Source organism: Mus musculus, chromosome 12 (genome assembly GCF_000001635.26).
Source record: "Mus musculus strain C57BL/6J chromosome 12, GRCm38.p6 C57BL/6J".
Classification (NCBI taxonomy): domain Eukaryota; kingdom Metazoa; phylum Chordata; class Mammalia; order Rodentia; family Muridae; genus Mus; species Mus musculus.
The window spans coordinates 72,026,621-72,041,440 of NC_000078.6; the positions used below are offsets into that span (position 1 = coordinate 72,026,621).

Below are 14,820 nucleotides of genomic sequence, written 5' to 3' on the forward strand. Positions count from 1 at the left end.
CGAGCCATGGCATACATGTGAAAGTCAGGGAACAACTTGCAAGGAGTCAATTTTTTTTTCTTCTCCCATGTAGGTTCCAGGAATCAGCTGAGGTCATCAGGCTTGCTGGCAAGTGCCTTTAAGTGCTGGCTCCTCCTATGTCATTTTTAAACAAATCTTTAACATGAGAACACAACATGCTTAACATGTAACAACATACATTCTATGTCCAGGACAAGGTAGGTCTAGAGGGGTGCTTTTAAAGTACATGCACAATACGTTGTTGGCTTATGTTTTTCAAAACTCACTTTAATAAAGGTTCTTAAATGCTTCAACCTTCCTTGTAATCCACCTGCCAAAAATATGGGAGGAAGATAGGACAAGGGGGCATGGATTTGTTTAGAAGTAGTTCTTTGAGGCGATTCCAGTCTTCACTGTAAGCAGTCAGTCCACTCGAAGAAGCAGTGGCTTGATCCAGAAGAAACTGTGGAAGTGGCAGGAAGCAGCCAGAACACCACGAAAAGTTCTTTGGTGTGTTTCTCTCTATGAAGTCATGACAAGCAATGATCAGCAAAGAAAGTAAGGTGAACCAATGCAAGAGCGTCATCAGTGAAGACCAACAAGGGGAGCCAATGCCAGAGCATCGTCTATGCTGTTGGGTTGCACTTACACTCTTTCCAAACATCACGTGTCCCCTCAAGCATCTGCTCCAACAAACCATCACATGTCCTTTCACCAGACATCTTCCAGCTGTCTGTTCTCAGCAAAACAAACTCTCATAAGACAGTTTCAGAAAAACAGCACATGACACTACTGGGTCTCCAACAAAACCAGAAATTTAAACACAAAGTAAGAGATAAATCTGGAAATATTTAGCAACAATCAAGCTCCATCCTAGAAATATAGAAATTAGTTTAAAAAAAAAAGAAAAAGAAAGAAAAATATATATTTTAGTTGTCATGAGTAATGCAAAATGACCACCATTTTGGGTAAAATATATGATAAACTAGTATACACAAAACTTATATATAAATTGATTTACAGATTTAATAGCTTTCTTGCTTCCCTTAAGCAATATGCTCTATAAAAAAAACAAAAAACAAAAAAAAAAAAAAACAAAAAAAAAACAAAAAAAAAAACCCTCACCTTCCCTAGGGAGGTATATAGGCATATATGTAATAAAGCATGCCTAGTGAATTCTGCAATTTTGCTAAAATTAATCACTACTTGCCAACATTAAGGAAAAGCAGTAATTTATTGGGCTTGCAGTGAATACAAATTTTTAAAATTATGTTTTACCCTAAGGGGAAATTAGCCTCATAAAATGCATTTTCAAGAAAATAGGAAAGTTCAGAAAGCTAAAACTTAGTACTTTTAGCAGGAACAGTGTTTTCTGTCACTTTCATCAGAGCTTGCATGAGAGTTCTTGTCCGACTGATCTCAACCTGAAAACACCAAAAGTAGAAAAATAATGTTCAAATCAGACCTCCAGCATTGCATCCCTGACTCTTTAGAGGTCCCCCAGCTCTGTACCAAACTGCCCTGAAATGAAGTTCCTGGCATAGAATAAGTAAAAACATAAAACAGATGGACTTAGAAGCCTTTGACAATAGGAATTTGTAGGTTAGTAGGACCTAAGGATGAGCTATAGTGGTTTTGTTGAGAAGGCTCAACCCAGAGTCTAGTTTCTGTGGGGAGTCTCTTCTCCCCAACTACAGCATGTTTAAAAGCATTTCTCTGCACAGCTTTAGATAGAGAGTCAAACTCTCCAACACTCTCAGGAACACACACCAGTGTTGTGTGGTTTCTGTGGGAACACCATCCCCACAAGTGTCATTCCTATGAACAACACAGTCTGCATTTACTCACACAGGCCCACATCTTGTGAATTCCCAACAGTCTCCTCCCTGAATGAATCCCACTGTCTGGCTCTTAATGCTCCATTAAGTGCTGCTGAGCCTTAATGGTAAAACAAAGCAAAACCTCACACCATATTCATGGACAGGTTAGACACCCCATCTCATGGACAGGGTAGACACCCCATCTCATGGACAGGGTAGACACCCCATCTCATGGACAGGGTAGACACCCCATCTCATGGACAGGGTAGATACTCTATCTCATGGACAGGGTAGACACCCCATCTCATGGACAGGGTAGATACTCTATCTCATGGACAGGGTGAACACCCCATCTCATGGACAGGGTAGACACCCCATCTCATGGACAGGGTAGACACCCCATCTCATGGATAGGGCAGACACCCCATTACATGGATGTGGAGAGTTCTTGGTGCCATTTGTAGAAATTTGGCCCATACTTGTCAATGTGCTCAAGGAAGTAGGCTCAGATAAGAATATTTACATTTGGGCTAATACAAAGCTCCAGGTCAACTCAGCCAAGGAATGTGTGGAGTTCCTTTTATCTTGGTCATCCTGATAAGCCCTAGGAACAGTGGCCAGGGGGGTTGTTTATTGCCTTGTTTGTTTGTTTGTTTTTAACCTTGTTTGATTACTTTGTCTTTGATCTAAGAACTGACCCCATTCTATGCAAGTACCTAGAGTGATATAAAATCAGACTCGGAAAAAAATAAACCAGCTTTACCCTCAGAACTGGCTGGGGTAATGCAACATTGTTGTCTAATTGTCTTTTTTCTTTTTAATCCTTGCTCCCTCCCTGGAGAACCTGTTGCTGACTGAGCTGGCTTGGTCAAATGGACAGAGTAGATACTTCATTGTTGTGATCATAAAAAGAGAAAGAGCTATTAAGATATATTCTGGTGAGGTGTGGGGGAAGGTGTGCCTCCAATTTTTATTGATTTCTCCTCTCTCTCCTCTAACTCCCATTGTCCTTCCGTTACAGGAGCCTCAGAAAAGGCCAAGCAGCATATCAGAAGCATGGTCTACAGGCTCCAGCTCCAACATCAGAAAGCAATCATGGAGTGTGAATTTGGAGAAATCAATAAAAATTGGCTGAACCCCATAGCCTTGAATACCACTGAATGACTCAGAAACCTATATCCTGAGCCTAAGTGTCTCTCTAGCCCCAGCCCTGTTTAACTCGGCTTCTGTCCGAGCAATCATTTGGGTGCCTCGTTTTGACATCAAATGCAATACTTCCCAAGTCTCACTCCTCTCCTTCCCAGCCCCATCTCCTTCCTCCACTGTTGTCTCCTGAGGAGTGAAGGCCACTTTTGCATGTGTGCGAGTCACACCAATGTCGCCCTGTCTTAGTCAGGGTTTCTATTCCTGGACAAAATATCATGACCAAGAAGCAAGTTGGGGAGGAAAGGGTTTATTCAGCTTACACTTCCACACTGCTGTTCATCACCAAAGGAAGTCAGGACTGGAACTCAAGCAGGTCAGGAAGCAGGAGCTGATGCAGAGGCCATGGAGGGATGTTCTTTACTGGCTTGCTTTCCCTGGCTTGCTCAGCCTGCTCTCTTATAGAACCCAAGACTGCCAGCCCAGAGATGGTCCCACCCACAAGGGGCCTTTCCCCCTTGATCACTAATTGAGAAAATACCCCACAGCTGGATCTCATGGAGGCACTTCCCCAACTGAAGCTCCTTTCTTTGTGATAACCCCAGCCTGTGTCAAGTTGACACATAAAATCAGCCAGTACACACCCTGTCCTCATACCCTTGAGCCTTTACTTTCTACCTTGAGTCAGTCCTCCGGGTCTCCATCTACACAGGTCTCTTCTCACTGGAATGGAGACACCGTTTCTCAGTTACTCTCACCATCTTTTGTCTTCATTCTTTGCTTACCCCTGGTTCTAATTTTCTGCCAGTGATTCCATATAGAGGCAAAATACTCTTTCTGAATGACAAATGTTACTCACCTCCCGACTGCTGAACGTCCATTACTGGTTTCCCCTAAGCTTTGAAGTCACGTTCTCTTTGGCTTATACAGAAAGATCTCCAGTCTTAATTATGACCTCCAATTCTGCACTATCTCCTTCCCTAGTACAACCCAAACTCAATGCCCAAGGACACTGCTTAGCCTCCCTTCCTACTTTGCATATTCCCTCTGCACTTTACATATCTGCATATCCCATTCCCTTTCTGGATGAACCTTTACATTTCCTGTCTCTGACCCTTCTTCACCCAACTCCTTCCTGTCCTTCAAGATGGAGCAAAGGTTTTGACTCCCAGGAATATTCTCTCTGTCCCAGTCCTTCATCACCCTCCTTCAACCCCAATCTGTTAAGTCCTCACAAGACCCCAGAGCCATTTGTGGTGGACATCGTGGTGATGTCGCTGAGTGGTTAAGGGCAAGAGATCTAGAGCCAAACTGTCTGCTGAGTTTCTAGACTTCCCCTTATTGTCTGTGTGACCAGTCCACCCCTCACTTCTCACATGAGGTATGAGCTATATAACACAGTAATGTTTTCCTAGCAAGGTGCCATGATGATTAGATGAGATAATACATGCATGCAAAACTCAGGGATTTCTTTGTTGTTTTCAAAGTCCCTTCCTTGCTTCTCTGGGTCTTGGTGTGTGTTGATTATAAAACAGCAGAACACAGACTAACAGTGCTTTAAAACAACACCACTCCTCTGCCTCTGTACTCTTAGCTCTGTTGATTGTGGAAGGGCCAGGGTCAGATGAATACTAAAGCTGCCCTGATTCCATAATTCTTCGGAGATAGGCTCAAGCCTCATGTTTTCTTAGGCATGCGGACCCCTGCTTCCTCCAGAAGAGAGAACGCAGGCTTTGCCAGCCCCAGGCTAGAATGCTTTGCTTTGGAATGGTGTTCAAGTAAGTTGAGTGAGAATTCCTTTAACTTTTTCATGGGAAAGATGGAATTGGCCGGCACCCCACTTCTGCCTTCCAGTTTTGCTAGACTTCTGGCTGGGCCCATAAAGAAGACTCCAGCGATGCATGAACTGAGACAACCCAAGCCTTGTCCCTGTGGGCCAGTCAGCAGTAGCCTGGGCTGTACCTTAAGGTGAGTGCTTTTCCTACACATGTATTTATGCTTCTGAACCCAGGATCCAGGGGGAGCATAAAACATGCTACTCCAAGTGAGATGACTCCCTGCTAATTCTTCTTACCACACGTGGAGACGAAGGAAGCCAGCACACACATTCTCCAGAGAGCCTCTGACCACCAGGTATGAAGCCCCTCAATCATCACTATTGAGACAGCAATATCTAGGGAAGGCGTGTGTGCAAAATGAAGACTTGCGCCTACTTTGCTTTTTTTCCCTACCGGACCTATCTTTGACTTTTCACAGATTTCCCAGCAGAAAAATGAGGGTGGATGATAACATAGGAGAAAAATGTCCCCCTGTGGCCAGCCTATGCTTCTCCAGAGAGTGACTATTTGCACGCGCCAAGGCAGCTGGGAGTCCCAGTTGCCTTGTGACACTGGTGGGAAGCTTTCGCTGCCCCCTGGGAGCTGGGGGGCAGTGACCTCCATCTCTCAGACCTCTGGCAGGATATAGCTCACGCTGGTTCATGTCCTGTTGCAGGCTGTCACCTCAGATGGCCTCACTCTAGCAAGCTGAACTACTAAGCAAGTTAGCAACAGTCTGGCTACACACTCTTATGCCCCCTACCACCGTCAGGTGTGTCACCTCTCTGACAGTCCTTCCCTTATACCATGAGAGTTGCCAGGGAAAGTGTAATGGAGGTAACATTTTATAACATGATAATTATTGTAAACCTGGTTCCCAAAGCATCATTTCTTAAAAGATGAGTGGGCCTAAATATGGAGGAAAGAGCTGAAATACTGATAGTCTGCAGATGCAAGATTGACCTATGATCCCGAGAGAGAGAGAGAGAGAGAGAGAGAGAGAGAGAGAGAGAGAGAGAGAAAGAGCTTGTGTGCTAACACCCAACTTGCAAAGTCACAAAACTCAACAATTTGTGAGTCTTTTGCATGAATTTCTTACTGCCATTATCTCAAAAATATGTTATTCATACCCGAGATACTGCAACCAAATCTTGAGCCCCTGCTTGCTTTTGAATGCTTGCAGATTGCTATGCCTGTCTTGTGGAGGATATGATGGTTTGAATGAAAATGGCTTCCAAGGCTCAGCTGGTGGTCCCCAGTTAGTGAAACTATTTGGGAGGTGCACCCCTGGGGGCAGGCTTTGAGCTTTCACCCCAGAGTCTCTCTTTGCTGTTTACTTTCAGATCAAAATGTGAGCACTCACAGCTGTACCTTTTTTCTGCCTTCGCCTGGACTCGAACCCTCTGAAACAACAAGCCAATTAAACACTTGCTGTTATAAGTTTGCCTTGGTCAAGGTGTTTTATCACAGCAAAAGATAAATCAGCAGTAGCTAGAGAAAGTAACCAAGGAGCTAAAGGGATCTGCAACCCTATAGGTGGAACAATAATATGAACTAACCAGTCACACCCCACCCCACCCCCCAGCTCGTGTCTCTAGCTGCATATGTATCAGAAGATGGCCTAGTCGGCCATCAGTGGAAAGAGAGGCCCACTGGTCATGCAAACTTTATATGCCTCAGTACAGGGGAATGCCAGGGCCAAGAAGTGGGAGTGGGAGGGTGGGGGAGTGGGTGGGAGAGCATGTGGGGGACTTTTGGGATAGCATTGGAAATGTAACTGAAATAAATACCTAATTAAATAAAAAAAAAAAAGATAAATCAGCAGAAAGATAGTCAGCTACTGTGACAGAAACCTATTATGGACTATCAGTGAGAAATATTTGATCTACTTTTAAGTTAATGAAAGACAGTTTCTATTTTCAGAAATCAAGGATAATTTGTGTTATTCAATACAATAACGATACATTGATTTAATTAGTTGGCCTTGAAAATAGTTGTATTAAAATATATTGGTATATCTATTGCTAATTCTAAATATGTTTTGTCTGGAGTTGTGATGTATATACCTGTTTTCGCAAATGCCACTACAGACTAATGAACGCAAGATGGAGGAACAGAGTGGTGCATGCGCAGTGGAGAGAGGCGGAGCTATAGCTAAGACAGCAGTGGCAAGTGTGAGAGAAGGCTATTGTCAATGGAGGAACACGGCTTTGCTGAGTAGGGCGGGCAAGGCAGTCAGTGTGCAGCAGCCTGTGCAGCAGCCTGTGCAGGAGCTTGTGCAGACACAGACTCAGAATACACTACTCAATGATCTCCCTGGCTCTGAGCCAGGATAAGATGAAGACGGGTTCATTTTCTGGATTGGACATCCTTGAAAGACCTCCGTAGTCCATGCTGTCCCAGAGGCCATGTTGGTATCTGTGGTTTGTGCTGCTGCCCAAGGCCATGTTGAAGCTCGAGGTTCATGTGGATATCCGTGGTCTGCTTTGCCATTGGAGGCCAAGCTGATGTTGGAGGCTCGTGCTACCTGTGGAGGCCAGGTGACATCAGTAGTCTGTACTATTGCAGGAGGCCATGCTAGTGTCCGTGGTCCCTGCTGTTGCTGAGGCCATGTTGATGTTCATGGCCTGTGTTACCACTGAAGGCCTTGAAGATATCCAGGGTCTGTGCCGGTGTCTGACTCCATGTTGATGTCCATGGGCCATGGTGCTACGAAAGCTGTATAGATGTCCATGGCCTGTGCTCCCAAAGAAGACCATGCTGATGTCTGTCATCTGCGTTACTGCCATAGGTCATGTGGGTGTCTGAGGTCTATGCTGCTGCCTGAAGCCATATTGATGTCCATTGGCCATAACGTCTCTGAAGACCATTCTGGTGTCAATAGTCTGTGCCCCAGAAGCCATGTTGATGGCAAGAAAGCAACATTTGTAGTGATATCCATGACTGCATACTCGCAGTTGAAAAAGAGGGACATAAAAGGCTTTGGTGAAAACCCCTTAAACCAACCCCCAAAAGTAGCAACTTAGATAGGAAGCCATCAAAGAGAACGCTTAAATTTTTTGATAGGGATGCTGAAGTGTAGCTCTCCACAATTGATGGGTTCTGGAGAGGGTTTGGATGAGGCAGGACTCAGTTTTCTTTAGGGGGCTGGCCACCGGGAGTTTGACCATGTTCTAGTGAGTAGATGGGCAACACAAATTGAACTCACTTTTTTTCTTTGTGGAGAGGCCAGGGGGTAGGGTGCAGACACGGGGGCACTGGAAAGTGAGTGTGATCTGGCTGCATTATGTGAAATTTCCAGATAATCAATAAAAATATTATGTTAAAAAATAAAGAAAAGGGAAGAGGTGAGTGGGACTCCAAGATGCATTGTATGTATGTATGTAATTGTCAGCTAATAATAAAAAAAATTTTTAGAGAAAATTTTTTTCTTTTTTTAACAACTTTGAAATACTTTTTTTCTTTTTTATTAGATTTTTTTCTTTATTTACATTTCAAATGTTGTCCCCTTTCATAGTTTTCCCTTTGAAAATCCCCTATCCCCTCCCCCCTCCCCACTGCTCCCCAACCTACCCACTCCCGCTTCCTGGCCCTGGCATTCCCCTATACTGGGGCCTAGAGTCTTCACAGGACCAAGGGCCTCTCCTACTATTGATGACCGACTAGGCCATCCTCTGCTACATATGCAACTAGAGCCATGAGTCCCTCCGTGCGTTTTCTTTGATTGGTAGTTTAGTCCCAGGGAGCTCTAGGGGTACTGGTTAGTTCATATTGTTGTTCAAATTTTAAAAATGCTGGTAGATAGTTTTTTTAAAAAAGCGATTTCTTTAAAGCATTTTCCACACGTTTATAACTTTTAAAGAAGGAGAGTGTGTTCAAGTGAAGTCGCTCAGAAGCCCAGGCTGTAAAACGAGACCAGTGAGACAACTTTAACAAAGGCTACAGGACTCTCCTGGCTGCTGTGCCCACACAGTCATAACCCCAGAGGTGCACTGACAGAAATGGTTGAAGTAAGGAAAGACCAAGATGCCCATCACCATCAGGTACTGGGGAAATCAAAAATCCCTGCACACCGATCACCATGCCGGAAGTCAAAAAAGAAAGAGAAGTCCAAATGTTGGTAAGGGTTGACAGAAGCCAGATCTCTTGTGTCCTGATGAGGGAATGAATATAAAATACTGCAGCCATTCTGAAAACCAGGCTGGCAATTCCCAGGAACACCAAACATCGAACTGCTGTGAGTCACAGTTGTGCTTTTGGACATTCTCTCGGGGAACAACAACTTACACTTGAACAGAAAGTTATACCTGAATGTGGATGCGAGCCCCAACCCCCCCATGTACGAGCTTCCAATGAGAAATAGATGCCATTCAACAGAAGAATGATGCAATAAACTGTGGTATGTCCATGAGACAGAATACTACTCAGCTGCTATAAGGAGCCAGTTACTGATGCATGATGATGAGGAGTCGCTATAGAATTATGTTGTGCCTATAAGGCCAATGTCAAAAGGTTGCATCTGTTACATTGTTTGTGTAGCATTCTTTAAATAACAAATGGTAGAAAAAGAGAAAAGACTTGCAACCCTGGGGGCTGAGAGTTGGAGAGGGAAGAGGGCGTGGCTATGAGAACAAACTGGGAGTTTGTTGATGATAAAAATATTTTTTAAACTTGTGTATATTGGCACCACTATCATGGCTGTAATATTGTACTGCCATTCCATAAGATACTCCAATTGGGAAAAAAAAATCTATGCAAAGGCACATGGAAATGCTATTTCTTACAATTCCATGGACATTTATGATTTTGTAACACTCTTTAATCGTGAAAAGGCTCTGTCTACATCCTATGTTTCTGGCACCTCCATACAGCTATGCTGTGTGTGCCGTGAGCCCACGGTTTTACCGTTGGCACACTGGAAGGGCGTATCATTCCAGAGATAGCCAGTCTGTCTCCTCATGTAGGGGCACAGAGGTCTTTGTGCTCACAGATAAGCACTTGGGGAGCCTGGAATGCTAAGCTCTGGGGTCGTTCCTTCAAAGGAAGGCATGCAAGCCCTGCTCTCTGCCCAGCAGGCTGGGAGCAGACTTGTTTTCCAGCCTGGTGCTGTTTGCTTTGTGTGGCTTGAGACCAGCACTTGGCTCCTCCCCCAGACCTTATCATAAGCTTGTTTTTCTCAGTCAATCTATAGAACCTGTCATTATGGAAGGTGTTACACGTACTTTACGAGGAGTTTCAATGCAGTCACGTCTACTCATTATTTAGATTGCTTTGTTCTCAAAGAGATGTGTGTATGCTTCCTTGTGCATGCAAGGCCATTGCATTATCTTCAGAAATTAAAAAAAAAAATCCATCAAATCTGCTGTGCTTAAATATGCCTCAAATTGGCCATTTAGGGTCAGGCTCCTGAAGTTTGAACCAACACTGGCTGCTCACTCATGCTGAGCCAGACTGCCTTCCTGCATCCTTTAGATCATCTCTTTGCAGGCTTGTGAAGAAATGCCAAAGGCAAAGTCACCTTTCCTAAGGCCCAACTTCCTTCCAACTCAGTCAAAACACTCACTTGATTTGATATCACAAATCAACCCAGGTTCAGTGCTGGAATAGACCTGCTTTCCAAGGCCCTGCCTTCTTTAAGCTGGGTAGATATTCAGGTGAGAGGACAGCAAAACTAAGCAATAGATACAAAGACTAGCAGCAAGAGGCTGTTGGTTAACCAACATGTTGGCGTGTACCTCCTTAGTCTGTAAAACAGTTTAGGACATGACTTCTAAATATGTGTTGTTAACTGCGGTAAGCTGAACTAGGGGCCCCATCTGAATTCTGAAGAATGTGTGTGGTTCACGGGACTTTGCATGTGTGACTGAGTTAACTAGCTTGAGACAGGAAGAAGGTTCTGGATTTTCCAGATAGACCAGATGCAACCGTGAGGGTTTTTACGTAAGGGAAGAATGAGGTCAGAGAGAAGAGAAGGCAAGTTGATAATGAAAACAGAGGCCGTCAGGGAAGAAATGCTGGCTAGGTGGGAAAGCCAGAAGAGCCAAGGAATGGATGTACACGAGAAGCCTTCAGAAGGGGTCAGGCCTGTTTATCACCTAGGTTTTATTCTTACAGGATTCATTTTTGATTTATGACCTCCTAACCCACGGGAAGAGAGTTGGTGTGTGTTGCTGTAATGTCTAAAATCACTGTTTGTGATAGCCAGTTACATACAGCAGCAACAGGAAATTAGAGTCAGAGCATAAGAGGAGCATCCTTCCCCTCTGTTTGATTGTACCGGGGTATTAGTCTGATAGCTGGGGAGGTAGCTCAGTTATAGCGTGCTCATGTGGCGTGCACAAAGCCCCAGAAGCACAGAAACTAAGCATAGTGGTTCAAGTTTGTAACCCCAGCACTAGGTCCGCAGGAACCTAAGGATCAGAAGTTCAAGGGCATTCTTGGCTGCGTATTAGGTTCCAGGCCCAAGCAGAACACACACACACACACACACACACACACACACACACTGCATCATTGACTTGCCAAGGTAACACAGTGCCTTGTAGGTATGACTTTCCCATATACATTCAAAATGAAGATAGCCTACTTTCCTAAAAACCAATTCTTCCATTTTTCTATGACAGGGTATCATCTTAAGATTTATCCTCTTGACATTCTGAACAGGCAGGTCTCCACCCTAATGCCCACTGTCCTCCAATGTTTTCAAAGGTTATATCCAGCAATGCTGACAGAAGCTCCATGTCTGTTCATTGTCCTGGGATCAAATTCACCTGGATTTGGAAGTTTACACTCAGCTAAAGATGATGCAGATCCTGAAATATGTCCCTCCCTGACAATGGCCCAGCTATCATATAACCAGTGGCCAGAAGGGAATCTCCAGATCCCTTCAGATTCATGAGTGGGGTGGGGGTGGGGGCATTGCTGTTGTTACTGTTTGGGTTTTTTTTTTTTTTTTTCCCATTTCATGAAGTTGCCTGTACTGGACCATGTGCAGTGCCCAACAACACAAAGGGAATTTCAGAAACTGGAAGGCAATAACTTGCAATTGTGTAACATGATTATAAAAATAACCCTTCTGTTGGTTTTCCATGTCCAACTTGGATGTGATCATTTTCGTTTTATCTTACTACACTTTATTTTGGTATGTTTTGTTATCTCTTAGAAGCCCGTTCTTTTCTAATGAGAGACAGGGAGGGAGTGGATCTGGATGGGAGAGGAGAGGAGAAGAGGGAGGAACTGGAAGGAATAGAGAGAGGAGAGCCTGTCATCAGGATATATTGTCTGAATAAAGAATATTTCCAGTAAAAGGGGAAAGTAGTGATCTATTGGTTTGATATACTGGGCATCATTTTATTTTGGCACGAGGTGGCCTCTGTTTACTTCCTTACTGCTATTGAAAAGGAGAAATACCAAGGCAGGTCCTAGGATTTGTCTCAATTATGAAACCTGTTACTAGTTTCTGGGATGTTTGACCTTTTATCTAAAGAAGAATACAGAAAGCATTGTAGTATCTCTCTGATACCATTTCCCATCCCCTTGGTATAACTCAGGGTTGAGAGGTGGTGATTTCACTCCCAGATCCAGCAGTGCATTTAAATTTCCCACATGCATTGATTAGGGTAGACATGTGACTTCACATTGACCGGCAGGGTGAAATTCCAGACATTTGCCAAATGGTTGACAGCGGAAAAATTGTTGTCTCTCCTTTGTTGCTCTTGCTCCTATCTATTAGCTGAAACACAAGCCAGTCTGAAGATAATCCACCCATGGGAAAGGCTGAACTACAGCAAAGTGGGGGAGGGTTGGGGGGAGGAGGAGAAAAAGAAGAAGGAGGAGGAGGAAGAGGAGACTGCTGTAGAACAGGGTAGAATCTGAAATCCATACAACTATAGGATCAGCCTTTCTCAACTAAAGTTCTGCAGAGGGGAGCCCTAGCAGCCCTAAGCCACACTCTATACTCAGCAAGTGCCCTCTCATGCATGGTAGGTACCAGGTATTGTTCAAGAAAACAGTCATTCAAACCGCTGTCTCTGAAACTACCGTCTCTGCTCCATGCTCCACAAAAGGGACTCCAGTTGACAGAGGGACTGACAGTTTGACTTTCCCATTAGATAAATGAAGATCTCATCTTTATCGTCTAAGCTGTTTTTCTACTTCTTGCTTGTTGAAAGCATCCTAACTGATATGGAGACCAGCGTTCTTTCGGAGACACGTTTTTCTCTTGTACTTCATCAGTTGGCTAGACTGCAATTTCCTCACCACGGTGGGAAAATCTAGGTCAGCAGATGCAGACTCCCTGCAGGTTATCTGAGGAATCTGCGATCTGTTGATTTGCTTCTCAGGCATCCAAACTATGCTGGACAATGATAAGAGGGTTAATCCAGCAGAACGATTCAGCAATTATAAACAAATGTGCAACGATAGAGGCTGAAAACACATGGAGAAATGATCAAACCCAAGTGGGAAACAGAATTCAACAATCCAGAATGAATCATCACTATCTATATTTTACAGTTCTTACCACAGGAAGATTACGGTTGTATTAACATTCAAAAATACCAGTCATATTAGTAGAACCTGCTACAAAATATACAACAAATGCCTAGAATAACTATACTTTTGGATAAAAATCATAAGGAGTCAAGGGTACTTACACACGGTGAGGAAAGAAGTGTGCTAAACACTCAGTGCTGTCCTCACCTCAGGAAAACGGTGCGAACACACTAAGACTAGGAACAACACAAGGACGTCTTACTCCTGCTGCTTAAAGCACTACAAGCAGCACGCTGTAGTGAGGAGCCTGGAATTTCTGTTTCTTTTTACAAAAACACAGAAATACTATAAGAATGTGCTTTTGTTTTAATCCCAGGCGCAGGAATGTGGGGCTGCTTTGGACTGCTCACAGCAGCTGACTGTGATTTGCCTGCTGCTCTAGCAGAGGTGTGGTTTTGTCAGCTGCAGATTGTGTATTTGGAATTCTGGGAACTTTTCAGAGGGCATATAAAAGCTAAGGCCCTGAGAGAGTCATGGCTGGGGTTGGTGGTCATTCAGGGAGCTTGTCTGGGGTTTGTTAGTAGTTGGGCCCAAGAAAGAAACAAAAGGAAAGAAACTAGATTCACAGATCTCTATATTTCTCTCTCCTTCTATCCTTTTTCTCTCCTATCTAGTGATAGAGCATGAAACTAGTGGGATAAAGGGTAGGAAAAAGAAGAACCCACAAAGTAGCAAAGACCAGCTATAGCAAACACCGCATTTAGATATTAAAAACTAAATAAAAGGCACCCAGATCAGTGAGGATGAATTCCAACTATTTTTTTTTTTTTGGTTGTAGATAACATGATCATGATATTTATATATATACATACATACATATATATATATATATATATATACATATATATATATATATATATATATATATATATATATCCTGGATGTGGTAGCACACACCTTTAACATCTTTGATTCCAGCATTCTGGAGGCAAAGACATGAGTCTCTATGAGTTTGAGGCTAGTCTGGTCTAGATAGTTCCAGGCCAGCTAGGGCTGCATTGTAAGACTCTGCTTTAAAAACAAACAGGCTGCACATAGTGGCACACACCCTTAATCCCAGCCTCAGGAGACAGGGGCAGGGGGAATCTCTGTGAGTTAGAGGCCAGTCTGATCTACAAAGTCCAGGACAACTAGAGCTAGTCTACAGAAAAACCCCATCTCCCAGAAACAAACAAACGAACAACAAACCCACCAAAGAAATTCTCTTAGAAGTCACTCTCGGGGCTGGCAGATGACTTGGTGGTTGAGAACATTTGAAGTTCTTACAGAGGAGAGGAGTGTGGCTTTAGTCCTTGCTTGCATGGATCTGAAACCCCATTCTGTCTTCTCTAGATACCAGGCATGAGTGTGGCACAGAGGCGTACATGCAGATTCTCACCCAAACATGTAAAGTAAAACCCAATACATCCTCCTCTTAAAGTTGCTAGAACTAATAAAGCTTCTGCAAGCTTGCAGATAAAAAAAAAAAAAAAAAAAAAAAAAGGTCA

At 43.7% G+C, this 14,820-nt stretch overlaps 2 long non-coding RNA genes across 2 annotated transcripts; both read right to left on the bottom strand.

Moving 5' to 3' along the window:
* Window positions 1-272: 272 nt before the first annotated feature.
* Window positions 273-679, bottom strand: LOC115488027. The gene is made up of 2 exons (XR_003950279.1): window positions 650-679; window positions 273-522 (listed from the first exon to the last, which is right to left on the bottom strand). It is a non-coding gene; the product is annotated as an uncharacterized LOC115488027 (long non-coding RNA).
* A 16-nt stretch (window positions 680-695) lies between these two features.
* Gm40440 lies at window positions 696-13,573 on the bottom strand. The gene is made up of 3 exons (XR_872816.2): window positions 13,435-13,573; window positions 1,352-1,424; window positions 696-733 (listed from the first exon to the last, which is right to left on the bottom strand). It is a non-coding gene; the product is annotated as a predicted gene, 40440 (long non-coding RNA).
* Window positions 13,574-14,820: the final 1,247 nt, after the last annotated feature.